The following is a 23,651-nucleotide window of genomic DNA, read 5'->3' as shown; positions in this document are numbered from 1 at the left end:
GATTGATAGTACAGAAAAGAGGGCTCTTTCCTATGAGTTTAACATTAGATACTCCTTTTAATCCAGGCAATTTTTTTAAGACCAAGCAAAATGTATGTGCTGTGCAAGAAACAATAACAGATATTCAGGAGAGAAGAGGCCAATCTGAAACCACTTAGTTCTTAAAAAAGAAATCTAACTTTTGTAAAATATCCAATGAGAGCAAAACAAGAAGAAAATGAAATTAAGATGTTCTCTGACCCCTAGTAATAAAAACTGCTAAAACTTTTCTCTTATGTAAAAACCAATACATATTTTTATTAAATAAATACCTGTATAAATACCATTTATTATTTGCCCTACTGTATTTCTAAATAGCATACTAGAATACAGGGAGTAATTACACTTGTTTTTATCAAGATTCATAAAGATTACAGAAATCCAAACTTTAGAAGGTTCTGATAATTACCAAATTTTTCTCAATGAGTTATTTCTGCTCTCTATGCAAATGGATTTGCAACTGGTGCTACTGCTTACAACTATTTATTTGTATCTTTTAAGCCTCAAATCTTAACAAATAGATCATGTTTCCAAAAGAGAATGCAGATTTAAATACTAAATCCTTAGTGCAAAGCATACTCCCATAAAACTTTAATATTCCAAGTGTCAAAATTCTGATAACTTCCTTTTAAAATTATATTTAAAACATTTACTCCAATTCTAAATGCCTTTTCTCTCTCATATCAGCACCTATCTCTTTAGTATTTTCCCTTTCTTTCTTTTTTTTCTTTTTTTTTTTTTTTTTTTCTCTAGCTTCTAAATCCTCCTTGAATTTTTCAGAATGACAGTAAGGTCAAGATGGATCTAAACGGCTTTAGAAGCTAGATAAGCTTCAGAAAAAGACAGTGAGCCCTGGGCTGAGATGAGAAGACCACTGCATGGTTAGAAAGTATTGGTGAAAAAACAATTAACATTTGTCTGTGACACGATCAATCAATCAAGGAAGGGATAGAATCCAGATCAGCGTGTTGTGAAAACGGCTGATGAAGAACAACCATCCGAACTGGCTATCACAGCGCTAAAAGTTCTTTCTAAATAGAAGTCAGCTTGATTTTATTAATGAAAGCTCCTTGCCCATTCCCTTACTTCTTCCCTCCCCTTTTCCTTCCTTCCTACCTACCTTCTTTCTTTATTCCATTATTTCCTATTATTTTCTCAGTTTTCAACAAATGATCTACTACTGTGCTTCAAAATTGGATTCTGAGTGATGTTCCAATGGGGCCTACATGCATATGCATATATTCAGGTTGTATTTAATTGCTGAAGTAGCCTCTTACTATTTTTTATTCAAATTCAGAAACAAGATATATGTTTTGTTCTATACCTATTCTGTTTTTCTGCTAAAGCCATACAAATGATAATACAAAGTTAAGACTTAGGAAGCAATTCTTCAAATCCATGCCTGTCACAGATTACTTTTTCTCAAATCAGGTTTGAATTGCTGAGAGAGATTGATATAACATTAGATTACGGATAAGAATAGTCAACAAAAAGTTTTTATTTTCATATCCTACCCAATTTTGTTTTACTACCCTTTCATAAGTTGTATCAGTGCACTAAGCTAATAATTACTGATACAATTACAAAAGCATAACTTTTTTAGCTAAAGTTTGAGTTGAGAGCATATATTATAGTAGTCAAAGATAAAAGCCCAATTTAGTTGTAATAATAACAAATTCAGAGCAAGTCCATAAACTAGGATTAAATGCATGTTAGGATGTAAAACAGGCTAAAATATGTCTCTCATTTCTATAAATAGACCTGAAATCTTTTAGAGCTCCAAGAAAAGAATGCTAAAACTTCATGGGAGAAAAAGAGAGCTATATGAACAACAGGAATACACATTTCAAATATAAATCAAATCACATGGACACAGCTTTATATAAAAGCTACTCATTAATAAAATGGTTGGTAACTTCAAAGCGTTTCGCATTCCTATCAAAAAATTAATCCTTACTGCAACGCTCAGTTAATCTAGCTATATGAGTTCCCATTTCGGTAGAAGAAACTGAGGGAAAAAATAAAGCAGCCTTTGCATATCTACATTTTCAGCCATGAAAATATTTAACAGCAATCACTGATTGCCTTTATCTATAGGACAATGAAAGTTACTACATAAAAGCTTATCAATGTTTAATCTCAAGACTAGGAGATTCCAGGAAGACCTGTAAGAAAGTCTCTTGACAAATGACTGCATTCTACCCCATTATCTGACTGCCAAACCTCTACAGCATACCACAATTGGTGCTAAGCATTCTCCATATAATAATGTAAAGCAAGTAGAATGAGAGAAAAGAAGCCAAATGAAGTGGATTGTTACTAAGCACTGTATAAGCAGAAGACACTACTGCTACCACCAAAAGGTTCCTGATTTGAAATGAGAAAATATTTAATAGATGCAAAGTTACAAATAAAATTTATGTTTTCAAATTTCTGTCTCAAAACAATATCCAGGTATGGGTACAACTTAAAAGTAAGGATCCATTCCCTTTGTGCCACATTTGTCAACTACATAAATGGGATACTAGTATTATAGAGGCAATTGATCAGATCAGACTTTGCCCTATTCTGATCTAGCATAAATGCAAAAATCAGAGTGGTAAAAATAAGTAAAGAAGGCCGGTTTGCATTACATGGAAAGAATAAGATCACATTGAGTGGCTTTAACACAGTAATCACGTAACATTCCAAATGAAAAAAAAAGACCGAACAGCCCCAAGACACTCTTGGATTATTTTATACACATAAATATATTTTACAAAATTAATTTGAAAACAATGAACTAATTAGTTACAATGCTGCCACCACCCTCAAAACAATTTAACAATATCCAGTAAATTTATTATCTGACTTTGACTCTTCCAAGTTTAATGTCTTTGAGTTGTCATCATCTGAAATCAGGAGAGAAAATATATGCTTTTTGGAAATGGGAATAAAGAATTACAACATTACAGCATGAAAAATGTCACCATAATATGTACATATTTTTAAAAAACAAATGTAAGTCATAATGCTAAAGTAGCATTATGCTAAAGTTGTATTGAAATAGAAAATGCCAAAAGTAATTCCTCTTACTTTGAAATTATCTGTTTCCATTAACCAATATATATTCAGTGAAATGCAGGACTTTATCTCCTCTAATTTTTATAAATAATAATGATTAAAAAGGGTACTATCAAAAATCAAGAGCTGGACTTCAGTTCTCACCTATAATTTAAGCAAGGATATAAACGTTTTGATGTATTATAAATTGTCACTTGCATTGTTTCTGGTTTTTTCTTTCTCTTTTCAAATTGAAACTTTTCTCTTTCAAGAAATTTGAGAGAAAAGGAAGATAGAATTCAGAACTATTTTGTTTTTAAAATATCATGCATAATAAATTACAAAGCAATGTTTCTGCTTCCTAAGTACTTAGGTTTCAGGCTAGGTAAGTCAAGAATGCTTTATCACAGCTGAGTAATGTTTTTGCTAATTAACTTAGTAATTAATTTTATGATGTAAGAAAAATTAAAAGAAAGAGTATGTGAGATATTGATTTCCTAATCTGTATGAAGACATTTGGGGAACAATTTGAATTACTTCTAGTTAGACAAATCTGCAGCAGTATTAACTCCTATACTCTACAAAATAAAGGTATTTCAGATAGATTAAAAATAAATAAATAAATTGTCATTAAAGTTACAGCATGGGGAAGAGGAAGAGACAATGTGACAAATCTTTATTGCACTTTACAACAATCTACCTATAAGCAAACATTTATTTTACTTTTACCTCATGATATTTAAACTTAGAAATGCTAAAACACTAGAAGCGACATAAAAAAATCTTCAAAATATTTTAGTGAGAAAAACAATTTTTGCTGGTTCTGTGTGCAGATTTTCTATTGCTTATTAACACTTCGAGAAAATGGTAAAGCAATTCCTTTTATTTTTACCATAGGAATCACAAATTTCAAATGTAATAAATTTTTCTATTTATCTAAGAACAATGATAACTTATCAAAAGTATCCATGACCTTGGTTTACAATTAAATCCAGCAAAATATATTTATATCCCTACTGATTATCCATCCCACATTTTTCATTAGGAAACACAGAGTTGCACATGCCAGTTACTGTACATTTTTCCACAGTGGCAAGTGCTCCACAATACAGTGGGATAAAATTGGAACTTGGAGAGCTTGAAGAGCACTCTTAAATTTTAATTAAAACCCTCCAAGCTCACTAAAAATAATTAGACACTAAAATGTGCCAGTTTTATTTTGAAGTCACTATAACGTACAAAGCACACTCCCTGACGACTGCTCATGCTCTTCTCTCTCTCTCCCCCTCTCCCTCTCTCTCCAATGAAACAACTGATTTTCCAAATAAGAACAAGGGGGTATAAATAGAGGCTGTTTTCAGGCCTGCTCTTCACACTGGGAAGCTGACAGAAAAGACAGCAGAGTGGGTTTTTCAGACTACACCAAATAAACCTAGAATAACTTCCCTAACCAAGAGTACGAATCACTAACAAACTCTAGATAAAATCCAGTCTGCAAGTAACACCATGAGTTATATTACTGATCTTTTTTGATCCAAAAGTCAAACCTTTAACCTCTTAAATGTTTTTGCTATCTTAAAATATCTCATACAATGCTATATTCCATCCTATATTTAGCCAAGCAGCAAGAGAAAGCATGCCTTTCCCATACAGCAGGGCAATGATATAAACATCAACACAGATGCTCTGCCAGGAAGAGCTGGACTTCTCAAGCACTTGATCATTAAGGAATGCACCAACTGTTTTGGATAATCTCGTGCCAGCTCCCCTTTTGCTCCACACTCCCCTCTGGGAGCGGCCAATCTTGTCCTGGTCCTAATTTTTCATTTTACTCCTCCATAACACCCCTCCCCCATTACGAAAAAGATGAAAAATGGCATTTATGCCTAGCAATGAAAAAGCAGGCTCACTTCCCCAAACAGACCAAAACTTTAAAACAATTAACCCTCCCCTCTTCTTTCAGATAAATTACTAAGTATAAAATGCAATCTGTTTCCTTTGTTTACTCAATATGAACAATTTGTAAATGACTCAAGGATAAAATTCAGAAAATGTTGTGCTAAATTAGAACCATTATAAACATGCTAATGACTCAATGCTTGAGTAAAACATGCATGATCGGTGTGAAAAAATAGATTTAGTTCCTGTGAAATTTTGTTGTGCTGCCTTAAAACGATTTGGTCATTAAATCAGATATATTCCTTCCAGGAAAAATGTTAATTCCAAAACCACTTTACTAGATAATATAGTTTGTGTGTGTGTGTGTGGCAGTGGAAGCTACTGGAAATGTAATTAGAACTGTTAGATGCAAGATTCTGGCATGCTCATAAGGAAGAAAAAGTCCCACACCACATTTGAAACCTGCACATACACATACAGACATCATCATAATTGGTACAATATTCTCTCTATACACAATTTTTATCTGCCAAAGTTTTAGATATTTTTTTATAGGCATTCTTTAAAACCAGTACTTAATATATGTCAGTGAAAGTCACATTGTTCTATCAGTGCAGGTAAGAGTTATCTCTTTTATCTGCTTTCCAAAGCTGCCTAACACCTATAACAATAACAGGAATTGTTCAAAAGCAACTGCTTCTGACATTTCCTTCAAAGCACAACTGCTACCAATGCCAATCTAGAAAAAGAGGGAAACATATAGCAGGTGATTCAGAAACTTATGGCCTGCTGCTATAGCTAAAAAAGACTTCAATGATCATAAAGACTAATACCCTCATTTCAGAAATGAGAAAATAGAGTAAAGATAAGGAAGTCACCTGCCTTACCAATGTCAAAATGTTAGTGGCAGAGTCCCAACTTCAGTTCAGTGCTTGTTTTGCTGACATGACTATTTAAATCATTATTTGAACAGAGGTTTGACTGTCCCCACAATGTAGCATCCAAAAGTGAAAAATAAAAAATTTTCTACTTATTATTTGCTTCAGATATGAAATAAGACACTCTAATTCTTTGGAGAGGGGTGTAAAAAATCCCACATATTGCAATGAAAACCAACAGTGTTCAACTGCCAGTTCTCCTGTTCACACTCACTTATGCTGGTTTTCCTTTCCTCCACAATTCTTTTTCCATAATGCTTTATTTTGTTTGAATTACAAGCTCTCCTTTTCTGAATACCATCCACTAATGAATAGGTAACAGTTTGCTAAAATTACTGTTGAACTCATAAGGTAATTCCTTCCAAGGTAAGTTTTATTTTCATCTATCAGAAGTACATGTGCAGGCTGAAGCCTTGGTTTTTCACTGTAGCTTCTTCCCAGGAGGCCTTCAAATGTGCCACAATTTTAATGGAATAAAAACGTTCCATTAGAAACTATGGCTGTCCATGTTGCTAAAGTGTTACTCATCATGACATCTTCTCTATACCCTATTTTCTGCTTCTGCTCTTTGGGTTCTATAACTATTTGTTTTATTTTTACTTTTTAAAATACATACTTCACTTTTTTAAACTGTATTCTAATTTCTGTGGAAATAATCATTTTTGCATCCAGTGTGTCCTATATTCTTTATTTTGGTTTATTTGGGAAAATATTTCTGACTGCTGTTGTCTTGATGAGAGTGGTCATAGTTCTGTGTTGCTTGCCTTCTACTGCTCCCCCTAGCCACACAAAGAGAAATTCGATCCAATCAGAATTACCTGCATGTGGATCTCGAACAGTCATGACCATCCCACCTGGCACATAGATAGAGCCTGCCTGCAATAAGAGTGAATGAAGCCAAAAATACAAAGAAAAGCAGAAGGAGCAGCAATAATAATGGATAGAGAAAAAAATCTTTACATCATGTTAGCACACTCACATCCCAAAATAGATAAAACTGAATTTTATTCCTGGGCTTTTGGTAATGTAAGCCAATACATTCCTATTAATTTGAGTTGGGTTTCTGCAAGTTGCAACTTAAAAAAAACCTAAACATTATGAAAACCATAACCAAAAGTGTCATACATACACGAATGTGTTATATTCTAAATTTTAAGCATCTGGAAACCACCAAAGAGTTAACGTGTACTACCACATTAAAATATTTATTATGTATACAGTCATGAGCTGCATAAAGACAAACTCCACATACAATGGTAGTCTTCCATAAGATTATAATGTCATATTTTTACTGTACCTTTTCTATGTTTAGATCCACAATTATTTACCATTGTGTTACAACTGCCTACAGTATTTAGTACAGTAACATGCTGCACAAGTTTGTAGCCTAAGGGCAATAGGTTATACTATATAGCCTAGGTGTGTACTCGGCCACACCATCTAGGTTTGTGTAAGTACCCTCTATGATGTTTGCATGACAATGAAATTGCCTAAGAATGCATTTCTCTGAATGTATCCTCATTGTCAAGCAACATGTGACTGTACTTTGAAATAAACTTCTTGCTTCATTGAAAGATATACAAAGACCTTCAGGCAAATGTTTATAGCATTGCTACTTACAATAACTTGTCTATATAAATTAGGACTTTCTCAACATGATGCAACCAAAAGAAAACACAGCAGAAATTGAGTGAAAACTGAGGCTCATTTAAAAAAAAAAAAAAAAAAAAAAAAAAAAAAAAAACAAATAACCTTTCATCTGGGATCAGCAGTCCCTGACTTTAAAGTTATGTGTTCAAAACAGCTTCACTGTTCTGATTAATTGACTTTATATTTAGTGTCATAATATTAAATTATAAAATAAGTTTTTACTGATAAAATATCAATTTTTATCTATTTTACTTTATATATCAGCAATCCACAAAAGATCAATTTAAAACAAGGTTATATTCCTCAATTTGGTTTTAAGGACCCTTTATAGTTTGACCCTGGTACTTAATTTCCTATTGTTCCATTTACATGAAACTCTTCTTTTTGTCCAAATGAGTACACCAAGCATGCCTGTCTCCACTGTACATACCTGTGCTTTTTCACTTCCCCTCTTTGATCACCACATCCTCCTGACCTGAATGTCTCCCCACTTTTTGACACTTATGAAAAACCCTCCTATTCTACTGTGCCTACATCAAATGCCACCTCCTCAATTATGCCTTGATTCATCACTTCAAACATAACTTCTCATCCCTTCAAGGAAAATAATTAACACTTGCTGAGCACATATCTGTCAGGCACTGTATTTTTTATATTCTTCTCATCTATCAATCAACTCAATCAATTCATTTAACTCTGAATTTCATGACTGCTTTTATATCTACCACCACTAGTATTTATCTATACCACAATATAACTACATATTAAGTTTCGTGATGGTCAGGGAATGTTTCTGATACCACTTTGTGTTTTTCCATAATGCTTAACCCAGAGCTCTGCACATAAATGCTAAAACTAATTTCCTGATATACAAAAAAAAAGATCATGACTATTGTGTGTCAAGCAGCTATAAAACTAGATTTTTCAATTAACTATATTCACATATAATTTACATATAATAAAATGCACCCATTTAAAATATAAATTTAATAAGTTTTGACAAATTATATACTCATGTAGCTGCACACCCCCCCAAAAGAAGATACAGAACATTTCTAAAAAGTTATCTTATGCTCCCTTTCCAGGCAATCATCCATGCTCCTGGACTCAGGCAACCACTGATATGATTTCTATCACTATAAAATAATTTTGCCTATTCTTGAATTTCATAAAAATGAAAGCATACAATATATTCTTTTTTGGATATGGATTCATTCACTCAGCATAAAGTTTTTGAGATTCATTCATGTTGCAGCATGAATTAGTAGTCTGGTCCTCTTTATTAATTTCCTTTTTATGAATACAGCACATAATGTGTGTACAATGTGTATCTACTCATCTGTCTATGGACATGTGGGCTGTTTCCAGTTTAGAGGTATTAGAAATAAAACTAATATACAAATTCATTCACAAGTCTTTTTATGACTATATTTTTTTCCCCTTTAAAAATTGAATTTCCTCTAAAAGTGGGGTAGCTATGTGCCTGACTTTATTTTTATAAACTGCCAAAAGGTTTTCCAAAGTGGTTGCACCATTTTATACTTCCACCAACAATGTATGAGCATTCTAGTTGTTTCATATCCTCAACAATATCTCTTAGTGTTAGCAGTTTAATTTAGTCATCCTAGAGGGTATAAAGTGGTATTTTAATGTAGTTTTATTTATATTTCCTTAATGACTAAGATATTGAGCATATTTTCATATGCGTTTTAACCATTCATATATATTTTGCCCATTTTTACATTGCGTTGTGAAGTCATCTCTCAAATATATGTAATGTAAATATTTTTACCTAGTCTACAGCATACCTTTTGGTTTTTGCAAGGTGTCTTTTGAGGAGCTAGAATTTTCACTTTAATGTGATTTAATTATCAAATTTTTAATGACTAGTATTTTCTGGATTCTAAGAAATATTTGTCTATATTAATATCACAAACATTTTCTCCCTATGTTTTCTTCAAGAAACTTTAGAGTTTAGTTTTACATTTAGGTCTATGATCAATTTTAATTTATTTTGTATGTATGCCATGAGGTAAAAGATAAAATTAATTTTCTTTCATATATATATCCAGTTGTTCCAGCATCATTTGTCAAAAAGATAATTTTTTCCCAATGAGTTATCTTGGCTTAACTGTTGAAAATCAAAAGACTATGTGTAGAGTGTGTATGTGTGTGTGTGTGTGTTTGTGTGTGTGTGTTTGTAGATCTATTTCTTAATTCTCTTTTCTGTTCTATTAATCAATTCATTATCCTTACTATAATACCAAACTGTCTTCATTGTTGCAGCCTTATAATAAGTCTTGAAATCACATGGAATAAGAATCTGTTCTTCTATTTCAAATTTGTTTTGGCTATGCTAAGTCCTTTGCATTTTCAGATAAATTTTAGAATTGGTTTGCCTACCAAAAAAAAAAAAAAAGATTTTCTGGAATTCTGATTGAATTTGTCTTGAATTTACAGGAAGTTTTTAGGATTATATTTAATATTAGCATTTAAAGGTATAAATTTCCTTTTAAGTGTTACTTTAGCTGCATCCCATACATTTTATTAGTTTGGGTTTCCATTATCATTTAGTTTAAAATATTTTATAATTTTCCTTGTTCTTTCTTCTTTGGTAAATGATTTATTTAGAAATATGTGGTTTAACTGCCAAATACTTTGAATTTAAAAATATTTCCTTTTCATATTGATTTGTAATTCATTTCCATGTCAGAAAATATACCCATTATAGTTTCAGTCATTTTACATTTGAGATTTGTTTTATAGTACAGCATATGCCTTATCTTGGGGATGTTCCTTATTCCCTTGAAAATAATAATTATCCAGATGTTTTTTAGTGTAGTGTTCTAGCAACATCAATTAGGTTAAGTTGATAATTTTGTTCAGGTGTTCTACATTCTTATAGATTTTTCTGTCTACGTGTTTTATCAAATTCTAAAAGAGGTGTGTTAAAATGACCAAGAATACTTAGACTGTGGCTGTGTCTTTTTCTTCTTTTGGTTCTGCAATATTTTGCTTCATGTATTTTGAAGTTCTGTTATTATTAATAGAGGAATACATGCAGAAATATTATGTCTTCTTGGTTAATTGAACCTTTAATCATTATGAAATGTTCTTCTTTATCTCTGATAATATTCCTTCTCCTGGAGTCTACTTTTATATTAACAAAGCTTTTTAAGCCTTATTATCATTAGCGTTTTCATGGTACATCTTCAAAAACCCTTTTAACATATTTACATCTTTATTATGTCTCTTGTAGTCAGCATATTAATTGGGTCTTGTTTTTTGTTTATCCAATCTGATAATCTCTGCCTTTTAAAAATTTGTATAATTAGTCCATTTAGATTTAATGTAATGATTGTTAAGTCTACCATCTTCCTATTTTTAATCTATCCTTTGTTCCTTTGTTCCTCTTTTCCTGGCTTTTTAATTATTTTTTGTTTACAATTCTACTTATCTCCTCTATTGGTTTATTAACTATACCTCTTTATTTCATTATTTAAATGATTGATTGATCCAGGGTTTATTATATGCATCTTTAACTTATAATAGTCTACCTTCAAATAATATATCATTTCAAATACGAAGTAAGTGTTCCTATTTCTCCACATCCTCTCCAACACCTGTTGTTTCCTGATTTTTTAATGATTGCCATTCTAACTGGTGTGAGATGGTATCTCATTGTGGTTTTGATTTGCATTTCTCTGATGGCGAGTGATGATGAGCATTTTTTCATGTGTCTGTTGGCTGTATGAATGTCTTCTTTTGAGAAATGTCTGTTCATATCCTTTCCCCACTTTTTGATGGTGTTGTTTGTATTTTTTTCATATATTTGTTTGAGTTCTTTGTAGATTCTGGATATTAGCCCTTTGTCAGATGAGTAGATTGCAAAAATTTTCTCCCATTCTGTAGGTTGCCTGTTCACTCTGATGGTAGTTTCTTTTGCTGTGCAGAAGCTCTTTACACTGTTGGTGGGATTGTAAACTAGTTCAACCATTATGGAAAACAGTATGGCAATTCCTCAAGGATCTAGAACTAGATGTACCATATGACCCAGCCATCCCACTACTGGGTATATACCCAAAGGATTATAAATTATTCTACTACAAAGACACATGCACACGTATGTTTATTGCGGCACTATTCACAATAGCAGACTTGGAATCAACCCAAATGTCCATCAGTGACAGACTGGATTAAGAAAATGTGGCACATATACACCATGCAATACTATGCAGCCATAAAAAAGGATGAGTTTGCACCCTTTGTAGGGACATGGATGCAGCTGGAAACCATCATTCTTAGCAAACTATCACAAGAAGAGAAAACCAAACACCGCATGTTCTCACTCATAGGTGGGAACTGAACAATGAGTTCACTTGGACTCGGGAAGGGGAACATCACACACTGGGGCCTATCATGGGGAGGGGGGAGGGGGGAGGGGGGAGGGATTGCATTGGGGAGTTATACCTGATATAAATGATGAATTGATGGGTGCTGACGAGTTGATGGGTGCAGCACACAACATGGCACAAGTATACATATGTAACAAACCTGCACGTTATGCACATGTACCCTAGAACTTAAAGTATAATAAAAAATAAAAAAATAAAAAATAAAAACAAATACGAAGTAAGGAACATTAAAACACTTTTATTTTGTATTACTGCTGTCATAGGCATTAGTTCTATATGTTTAAAACCTCATATATGGTTATTGTTTATTCTATAGAATCAATCATATTTTAAGAAAATTAATCATTAGAAACTAAATGTCATATATTTGCCTCCAGAGTCACCATTTACAGTAATCTTCACTACTTTTTAAAATCTAAGTTTCCATCTATCATTATTTTCTTCAGCCTGAAGAAATTTCTTTAAAATTTTTATAATTAAAACCTACTAGCAATAAATTGTCTGAACTTTTTTCTTTAATGTCTTTATTTCACCTTCAGATGTGAATATTTTTTCTAATTATAAAATTGTAGGTTGCAATTTTTTTAGGACTTCAAAATATGTCATTGCGATATCTAACTGAATTGTCTCTGATGTGAGGAATCATTCCTATCTTTGTTCCACTGTATATTACCTATCTTTGGCTACTTCTAAGACTCTCTTTCATTTGTTTCCAGCCGTTTGATTTTGATGTGCTTTATATACACTCTTCTCTGTGTTTATACTTCTTGGATCTAAAGGACTACATTTTTTAACAAATTTATTTATTGTTAATTTTTCATTATTATGGGCACATAATAGTTGTATACATTTACAGGTACATGTGATGTTTTGTTACAAGCATGCAATGTGTAAAAATCAAATCAATGTAACTGGGGTATTCATCACCTTAAGTATTTGCCATTTCTTTGTGTTAGAAACATTCCAATTCTATTATTCTAGTTATTTTTAAATACATAGCAAATTATCATTAACTATAGAAACCCTCCTGTGCTACCACATACAAGCTCTTTTTCATTATATATACTTTTGTACCCATTAACTCTCCCCATTTTATCCCCTGCTCCCCATTATCCTTCCCAGCTACTGGTAATCACCATTCTACTATGTCCGTGAGTTCATTTGTTTTTTAAGCTCTCACATATGAGTGAGAATATGTGACAAATATCTTTCTGTGCCTGGCTTATTTTTCTTAACGTAATATCCTATTGTTCGATCCATGTTGTTGTAAACAAGATTTCATTCCTTTTTATTGCTGAATAATATTTATTGTATATATGTGCCATGTACCACATTTTATATCCATTCATCTGTTGATGGACCCTTAGGCTGACTCTGTATTTGGCTATTATGAGTAGTAGTGCTGCAATACATATGGAAATGCAGACATCTCAATATTCTGATTTCCTTTCTGTATTAGTCCATTCTCATGCTGCTATAAAAAAAACTGCCTGATACTCGGTAATTTATAAAGAAAAGAGTTTTAATTGACTCACAGTTCTGCAGGGCTTGGGAGGCCTCAGGAAATTTATAATCACGGCAGAAGGGAAAACAAACATGTCCATCTTCACATGGTGACAGGAAGGAGAAGAATGAGAACTGAATAAAGTGGGAAGCCCCTTACAAAACCATAAGATCTTATGAGAACTTACTGTCACAAGAATAGCATGGGGTAAACCACCTACAATTACCTCCCACCAGGTCCCTTCCACGACACATGGGGATTATAAGAACTACAATTCAAGATGAGATTTGGGTGGGGACACAGTCAAACCATATCATTTTGCCCCTGATCCCTCCCAAAACTCATGTCCTCACATTTTAAAACACAATCATGCCCTTCCAACAGTCCCCAAAGTCTTAACTCACTTCAGCATTAACTCAAAAGTCTAAGTTCAAAGTCTCATCTGAGACAAGGAAAGTCCCTTCTGCCTATGAGCCTGTAAAATCAAAAGCAAGTTAGTTACTTCCTAGATACAATAGTGGCACAGGCATTGAGTAAATACACCCATTCCAAATGGGAGAAATTGGCCAAAACAAAGTGGTTACAGGCCCCACGCAAGTCTGAAATCCAATAAGGCAGTCATTAAACCTTAAAGTTCCAAAATGACTTCCTTTGACTTCATGTCCCACATCCAGGTCATGCAGATACAAAAGGTAGGCTTCCATGGCCTTGGACAACTCCACCCCTATGGCTTTTCAAGGTAAAGCCCAACCCCTGGCTGCTTTCCATGGCTGGCATTGAGTATCTGTGGCTTTACAGGCACACGGTCAAAGCTGTTGGTGGATCCGACATTTTGGGGTCTAGAGAATGGTGGCCCTCTTCTCACAGTTCTACTAGGCAGTGCCCCAGTGGGGACTCTGTGTAGGCATTCCAATCCCACATTTTCCTTCCACACTGCCCTATCATAGGTTCTTCATGACAGTTCCACCTCTGCAGCAAAATTCTACCTGGATATCCTGGTGTTTCCATACATACTCCAAAATCTAGGCAAAGTTTCCAAAACCTCAATTCTAGACTACAGTGCACCCTCAGACCCAACACCACATGAAAGCTGCCAAAGTTTGGACCTTGCACCTTCTGAAGCAACAATCTGAGCTATACTTTTGCCCCTTGTAGCCACAGGTGGAGTAGAAGCAGCTGGAATGCAGGGCTTCATGTCCCAAGGCTACACAGAGCAGGGGGGCCTTGGGCCTGGCCTACAAAACCATTTTTCCCTCCTAGGTCTCTGGGCCTGTGATGGTAGGGGCTGCTGTGAAGGTCTCTGACATGCTCTGGAGACAATTTTCCCATTATCTTACAGATTAGTATTTGGCTCTGGCTGGGCACGGTGGCTCACGCCTATAATCCCAGCATTCTGGGAGCCTAAGGCAGGCAGATTATGATGTCAGGAGATCGAGACAATCCCAGCTATCATGGCAAAACCCCATCTCTACTAAAAATACAAAAAGAAAATTAGCTGGGCATGGTGGCACGTGCCTGTAGTCCCAGTTACTCGGGAGGCTGAGGCAAGAGAATCACTTGAACCCAGAAGGCGGAGGCTGCAGTGAGCCAAGATCGTACCACTGCATTCCAGCCTGGGCAACAGACTCTGTCTCAAAAAAAAAGAAAGAAATAAAAGAAAAAAAATTTTTGGTTCCTTATTACTTACGCAAATTTCTGCAGCAGGCTTGAATTTCTCCTGAGAAAATAGGTTTTTCTTTTCTATTGCATCATTAGGCTGCAAATTTACCAAACTGTTATGCTCTGCCTCTTCTTGAACACTTTGCTGCTTAGAAATTTCTTCTGCCAGACATCGTAAAGCACCATTCTCAAGTTGAAAGTTCCACAAATCTCTAGGGCAGGGACAAAATGCTGCCAGTCTCTCTAATGCAAAACAAGAGTCACCTTTGCTCCAGTTCCTAACAAGTTCCTTATCTCCATCTGAGCCAACTTCAGCCTGGACTTCACTGTCCATATCACTATCAGAATTTTGGTCAAAGCCATTCAACAAGTCACTAGGAAGTTCCAAACTGTTCCAACCTCTGCTTATTATCCAGTTCCAAAGTCACTTCCACATTTTTGGGTATCTTTGTAGCAGCACACCACTCTACCAGTACCAATTTACTGCATTAGTACATTCTCACGCTACTGAAAGAACTGCCTGAGACTGGGTAATTTATAAAGGAAAGAGATTTAATTGACTCACAGTTCCGCAGGGCTGGGGAAGCCTCAGGAAACTTACAGTCATGGTGGAAGGAGAAGCAAACACATCCTTCTTCACATGGCAGCAAGGAAGGAGAAGAATGAGAGCTCAGTGAAGGGGGAAGCTGCTTATAAAACCATCAGATCTCTGTCAGGCGTGGTGACTTATGCCTGTAATCCCAGCACTTTGGGAGGCTGAGGCGGGCATATCACGAGGTCAGGAGATCGAGACTATCCTGGCTAACATGGTGTAACCCCATCTCTACTAAAAATACAAAAAATTAGCCAGGCATGGTGGTGGGCATCTGTAGTCCCAGCTACTCGGGAGGCTGAGGCAGGAGAATGGTGCAAACCTGGGAGGCAGAGCTTGCAGTGAGTTGAGATCGCGCCACTGCACTCCAGTGTGGGTGACAGAGTGAGACTCCAACACAACAACAACAAAACCCAGCAGCTCTCGTGAGAACTTACTATCATGAGAATAGCATGGAGGAAACTGCCTCCATGATTCAATACCTCCCACTGGGTCCCTCTCATGACACATAAGGATTATGGGAACTACAATTCAAGATGAGATGTGGGTGGGGACACAGCCAAACCATATCATTTTCTTTTGAATTTATATCCAGCACTGGGATTGCTGGATCATAAGGTAGTTCTATTTTAGTTTTTTGAGGAACCTACATACTGTTCTCAATAGTGGTTATACTAACTTACATTCAAACAAACAGTGTATGAGGGTTCCCATGCCTCCACATCCTTGCCAGCATTCAGTATTGCCTGTCTTTGGACATAAGCTATTTTAACTGGTGTGAGATGATATTTCATTGTAGGTTGTATTTGTATTTCTCTGATGATTAGTAATGTTGGGCATTTTTTCATTTACCTGTTTGCCATTTTATGTCTTCTTTTGAGAAATATCTACATAGATATTTTACCCATTTTTAAAATTTGTTTATTTGGCTTTTTCCTACTGAGTTTTTTAGCTCCTTATACATTCTGGTTGTTAATCCCTTCTTACATGGGTAGTTTGCAAATATTTTCTACCCTTCTGTGGATTGTCTGTACACTTTGTTAATTGCTTCCTTTGCTATGAAGAAGCCTTTTAGCTTGATGTGATCCCATTTGTTCATTTTTTATTTGTTTGTCTGTGCTTTTGAGGTCTTATTCAAAAAATTGTTGCCCAAATAAATGTCCTGGAGTGTTTCTAATTGTCTTTTTCTAGTAGTTTCATAATTTCAGACCTTAAAGTCTTTATTTGATTTTTTTATATGGTGAGATACATAGTTCTAGTTTCATTCTTCTCGATATGGACATCCAGTTTTCTCAGCACCATTTTTAAAAGAAACTATCCATTCCTGAGTGTATGTTCTTGGCACCATTGTTGAAAATAATTTGACTACAAATGTGTGTATTTACCTGTGGGTTCTTTATTCTGTTCCATTGATCTATGTGTCTTTTTTCATGCCAACCTATGCTGTTTGGTTCCTATAGCTTTGTAGTATAATTTGAAGTCCAGCTTTGTTCCTTTTGTTTAGGATGGTTTTGGCTGTTCTGGGTCTTTGTGGTTCCATATTAACAAATTTAGAATTTTTTAGCCATTATTTCTTCAAATCTTTTAAATGTTTATACACTTCAGCCATTCCATTACACAATGATATACTGTTATTTCTCAAAGGCTATGTGGCCCTGTTCATTGTTTTTTCTGCCTCTTTTCCTCTGTAATTCTATCTGGATAGTTTCCATTGTTCTCTCTTCGGTTTCATTACTATCTTAATTTGCAACTGATTATCTGCATTTAAATTCTCTAACTATTGTATTTTTCAGTTCTTGGATTTCTACATGATCTTTTTTATTGTTCCATTTATCTCTTCATTATGTTCATATTTTCCTTTAAATCCTTGACTGCATTTATAACAGCTGTTTTAAAGTCATTGTCTGATAGTTCTATTCCCTCTGTAATTTCCCTCTGTAAATTCTGGGTCTCCTTCTATTGACTGACTTTTCTCCTATTTATAGGTCACATTGTCTTGCTTCTTCATATGTTATTTTTACTGGATACTGGATAATATGTATAATACATTGCTGATATTTTAGAATTTTTTCTGTTCTTATAAAGACTTTTGAACTCTTTCTTCTAATGGGTATTAATTTATTCATAGCTCATCTTGATATTTTTGAGGCTTGTTTGGAAGCTCTGTTATGATGACTATAGAGTAGTCTTTACTACAGGACTAGTTTACCCTATTCCAAGGATGTGGTCTTTCTGGGTCTCTACCAAAGCCTACGTGTTTAATGAAAACACTCTACCATAGCAAGTTGAAACTTAAATGCTTCACAGTAATGTGTATAGCCCCAACAGTTTTTCAGTTTACTAGTTTTTTCTTTTCCAGGTAATTGTTCTTTGCCCAGTCTCTTGTAGTTACACCCTATTCACATACAGGTTAGTATTTAGCCAAGGCTTAAGGGAACTCTGAGAATCTATTCTGCAAATTATAGCTACTACAATTTCCCCAAACTCTGATCTCTGACAACTGAGCTGAGTGAGGCTGCCCTATTGTACTTTGGTTGCCTCTCCGTATATCAGGGTCTCATAAATGCCACCAGGTAGAAAGCCAAGCTAATCTCAGGCTTACTTTATTTTCCTTCCCTTATATATTGCAGTATAGTGCTATTGTCTAATATCCTAAAACAGTTATTTCATACAGTTGATCAAGAGTTCTCATTGTTTATATTAGGAGGTTAATTTCAGTACCAGTTACTTCTTTATGGCCAGAAGCAGAAGTAGAATATTACTTTTTAAAAGGGTGTTGTCTCAGAAAATGATTCTCTACCATTTACTTTTTTAAGAGATGGTTTAGGGGTTTCCCCATTAAGTTTCTATTAATATTTTGGTTTTTATTTAGAGGCAGAGGGGAAGCCAATCTTTATAAAGCAGGGGTTCCCAATCCCTGGGCCATGGACTGGTACCAGCCCATGCCCTGTTAGGAACTGGGCCACAGAGCAAGAGGTTAGCAGCAGGCAAGTGAGTATTACCACCTGAGCTCTGCCTCTTGTGAGATCAGCAGTGGCATTTGATTCTCATAGGACTGAGAACCTTATTGTGAATGGCACATACAAGAGATCTATACTGTGCTCTTCTCATGATAAAGAATTTTGAGCACCATTAAATTTTATAAAACATAATTGCAAGCCATGGCCTTGCCATTTTTAGAATAATACATTATCAAGGCTGAAAGAGCTTCTGGAGATTTAACAGAATGAAAATAGGAAACCATAAACTTAAAACCTAGCATTAGAAATTATATCACATATAAATGGACTAAGCATGACATATTAAAGATAGTAAAAAGTGAATGAAAACCAGATCTCAATTAGGTTGTTTATAACAGATAAACTTTAACTATAAAAACACAAAAAATATTGAAAGTAAACAAGATAAGTGGGGTTATATCATGTAAACACTAACTCCAAACAAGCTGATGTAGATGTATTAATATCAGATAAATAATACTCTAAGTCAAGAAGCATCAATAAAAAAAGTATCACATAATAATTAAAGGAACAATCCAACAATCATAAAATTACATAAAACCAATAACATAAACCAAAGCTGACAAAGAAAAATAAAGATATACCCACATGATTGAGATTTTAACACAGCTGTCTAAATAGAAAAAGAGAAAAATCAACAGAGATACAGAATATTTAAATAATAAGATTAACTTACATTAACTAATTCACATATATCAAACATTACACTCAACAATTACATAATGTACATTTTGTTCAAGTGCACATAGAAAATGACTCATATAGATTGCATGTTGAATGATAAATCAAGTCTAAACAAATTTTAACACCATAGAGGGTATGGTCTTTTATCACAATGGAATCCAAACAGAATTCTGTAATAGAAATATAATTAGAAAATCCCTCAAATGATTGGGATTTAAACAACACATTAAAACAATCTATGGGGCAAAAATAAACACAATGAAAATTAGAAAATATTTCAAACTGAGTTATAATGAAAATCTGACATCTCAAATTTGTATGTCTGCTAATGCAGTTATTAGAACCTTAAATTCATATATTAAAAAAGCAGAAAGGTTGAAAATTAATTACCTAAGCTCCATCTTAAAAGCTGGAAAAAGAAATAAATGCCCGAAAATGAACAATTAAGGAAGTATCAGAGAGCATCAGTGAAACAGAAACTTAATCTCACAGAGCAAAATAAGCAAAACCAAAAGATGGATCTTTGAAAAAATTAATGAAATTAATAAACTTTTGGGAAGATTGATCAAGTAATAAATAGCAAAAACACATTATTTATATCAATAATGAAAAAGGAGACATTATTTCATATATATGTATTCTTACAGACATTGATAAAAAGGATAGTATGAAGAACGTTATGCTGATAAATTTGAAATTTTAAATAAAACAGAAAACCTCCTGCAAAATATACATATCAAAACAGAAAACAGAAATAGTGCTATATAAAGATATTGGATCTATAATGTAAAGCCTTCCCACAGAGATGACTCCAGGTCCTGATTGCTACACTGGTGAATTGTTCCAAACATTCATGGAGGAAATAATACCAATGTAGTAACAAACTTGGGAAACACTGTCCAACTCATGTTAGGGGACCAGCCAAATATGGACAAGGACATTATGAGAAAAATAACTTACAGAATCTCCGTCATAAACAGAGATTCAAAAATTCTCAAAAAAAATTAGCAAATATAATCTAACAATATATAAAAGGACCAAGACGGTTTATTCCAGGAATGAAAAGTTGCTTGAAGTTTCAAATACCAATCAATATAACATAATAAACATTAAAAAAATTATATTAGATGCAAATAAAACACTTTATAACATTCAGTATCCATTCATAATTTTTTTTAAAAAAAAAGAACTCTCAGCAATGTAAGACTAGGAGAGTACTTTCAGAAAACATCATTATTAATGGTAAAACAATGAATGTTTTCCTCTGAATTCAGGAACAAAACAAAAATATCTACTATTACTTATCTACTATATTATCCTGGTGATCTTAAAGAAATAAGAAAAAGAAGCAAAAAGAACATATAGTAACTTCCCATTCCCAGTCTGGCATATAAGGAACTTAGCAGTCTTCACTTCATCCTAACAACAAGTAAAAAGCTGAATAAACTGAAAAGTCAACAATTTCTTCTTAGATTCATCAGAGAAGTGAAGTCAACCAACAAATTGTTGCCCCCCAGATTCCAGAGAAAGACAGGCAAAAACAGAGAATCACAGCTTACCAGAGCAGAAACCCAGGTACAGAAACCTCCACAGGAACCAGTGTCAGTAGGAACTTCAGAACTGTAATCTACAAACTGCTGGATGCTCAGGGTGCACAACTCTCAGAGTTAAGAACTCCAAGGATACCCAGTCAAAAGGGGATGGCCACACTTTGTGGGGAGTTTTACTCACAGAAGTTCTACCAGGTCCTCATAGAGAGTGTCAGAGGAAACTCCCCATGTGATTCCGGCAGGGGGAGGAGAATAGAAAGCATTTTTAAATACACCACAACATTCTGGGTTTTTTTGTTTGTTTGTTTGTTTTTAACAAGCCCTGTCTTCAGGAAAAATGATTTTTCCAGAGCCGAACCTGCTGTTTTATCAGAGCATAACCTACCTAGGGTAAGGGAAATACCCAACTCCAACCCCCTCAAGCCTTCCACTTGGGAGAAGGAAAATACTTAACTCCAGCCCACTCCAGCCATCCTCTCCCACCTAAGCGGGGGAAAGTATTGAGAAGCATTCGTGAAATTCACAGTCTGAAGACACAGGCTTACAAAAAACCTGAGATATAATCATAGGACTATGGAATTCTTACCCTCCCCTCACACATTACCACTACATGACTAAAGTCCTATTTATCACAGTTCCTTTAATCCAGTACTTCATGTCTGCCTTTCAAAAAACAATTACAAGGCATACCAAAAAGCAAAAAACAGTTTAAAGAAACTGGACAGGCTGGGCACAGTGGCTCACGCCTATAATCCCAGCACTTTGGGAGGCCTAGGCAGGCAGATCACCTGAGGTAGGGAGTTCGAGACCAGCCTGACTAACATGGAGAAACCCCGTCTCTACTAAAAATACAAAAAATTAGCCAGGCATGGTGGTGCATGCCTATGATCCCAGCTATTCAGGAGGCTGACGTAGGAGAATCGGTTGAATCCGGGAGGCGGAGGTTGTGGTGAGCCAAGATTGCACCATTGCACCCCAGCCTAGGCAATAAGAGTGAAACTCCATCTCAAAAAATAAAAGAAACTGAACAAGCATCAGAACCAGAGTCAAATATAGCAGTCCTATGAGGAATGTTTAGAATTATTAGACCAAATTTTTAAAATATATAACTAATATGGCTAAGTGTTTTAGTAGAAAAAGTAGAGAGTATGCAGAAACAGGTGGATAATGTGAGCAGAGAGACATAAATCTAAGAAATAATCAAAAATAAAGGCTAGAGATTAAAAACACTGTCACAAAAATGAAAAATGCCCTTGCTGGGCTCACTAGTAGACTGGATATGACTAAGAACTGTGAGCTTGAGGACATATCAACAGAAATCTCCAAAGGAAAATAAGACTGTTAAAAAAAAAACCAGAGTATTCAATAACTGTGGAACAAACACAAATGGTATAACATGTGTATAACAGGAATACCAGAAGGAAAAGAAAAAGAGAAAGGAACAGAAACAAAATTTGAAGCAATAATTCCTGAAAATTTTCTCAAATTAATGTCAGACACCAAACCACACAGATCCAAGAAGCACAAAGAACACTAAGTATGATAAATGTCCAAAAAAATACACCTAAGCACATCATATTCAAACCTCAGAAAATAAAAAATAAAGGAAAAACCTTGAAAGAAGTCCAGGGTTGGAGGAGTGAGTGGGAAACACTTAACCTCTAGGGAAGCAAAGCAAAGAATTATATATGATTTCTCCTCAGAAACCATGCAAACAAGAATATGGAGTGAAATATTTAAAGTAATGAGAAAAAAAACTTAGCATTTTGTATGAAGACTTTCTCACACAAGTAAAAATTGAGGAAATGTGTTGCCAGGAGATGTTGAAGTTCTTCGGAGAGAAGGAAAATTATACAGTTTAGAAACCCAGATGTACGTACAAAAAGGAAGAGCATTAATAAAAGAAAATCCTATTTTCTTATTCTTAATTGATCTAAGTTTGTTCAAAATAATAGCATCAATATACTTGATTATATATACATATATACTACATTCATATATATTACATACATGTATAGTTATATATAAGAATATCTTTTTACATATGTATATACTTACACATATGTGAACGAATGATAGCAGTAATACAAGGGATGGGATGGAGGAAATCAGAATATTTTGTTATTATAAGGTACGTGCACACCTTGTGATGCAGTACAGTTATTTGAAAGTGGACTTGGATTAATTGTAAATGAATAATGTAAACTCTAGGCCAACCACTTAAAAGAAGTATAACTGATATCTTAACAAAATAAGATAAAATGGAATAATATAAATGCTCAATTAAAACCACAAAAGGCAAAAAAAAAAAAAAAGCATGGAAAGCAAAAATAAAAATGAGTGACAAGGACAAACAGAAAACAGTACCAAATATGGGTAGATACTAATCCAACTATATCAATAATCATAAATGTCAGGATCTAAATATACCAATTTAAATACAGAGATTGTCAGAATGGGTCAAACGAATAAGACCCAACTATATATTATCTACAGGAAACACACTTTACATATAAAGATACATATAGATTAAAATAAGAGATGAAGAAAGATAGATATACCATGCTAACATATCAAAATAAGTGAAAGTAGCTATAGTAATAAGACAAAGCAAACTTCAGAGCAAGGACAGTTATCAGGAATAAAAAGAGTATTTCAA

The 23,651-nt window shown here is 34.3% G+C and overlaps 1 protein-coding gene across 21 annotated transcripts in view; it reads right to left on the bottom strand.

The window, feature by feature from the left end:
• Window positions 1-23,651, bottom strand: part of SOX6 (SRY-box transcription factor 6) — a 705,024-nt gene that overhangs the window by 393,880 nt on the left and 287,493 nt on the right. The window lies entirely within an intron of this gene.

The sequence above is a fragment of the Piliocolobus tephrosceles genome, chromosome 13, assembly GCF_002776525.5.
Source record: "Piliocolobus tephrosceles isolate RC106 chromosome 13, ASM277652v3, whole genome shotgun sequence".
Lineage (NCBI taxonomy): Eukaryota > Metazoa > Chordata > Mammalia > Primates > Cercopithecidae > Piliocolobus > Piliocolobus tephrosceles.
The sequence above is the reverse complement of the archived record's forward strand: the minus strand, read 5'-3'. Positions and strand labels throughout refer to the sequence as shown.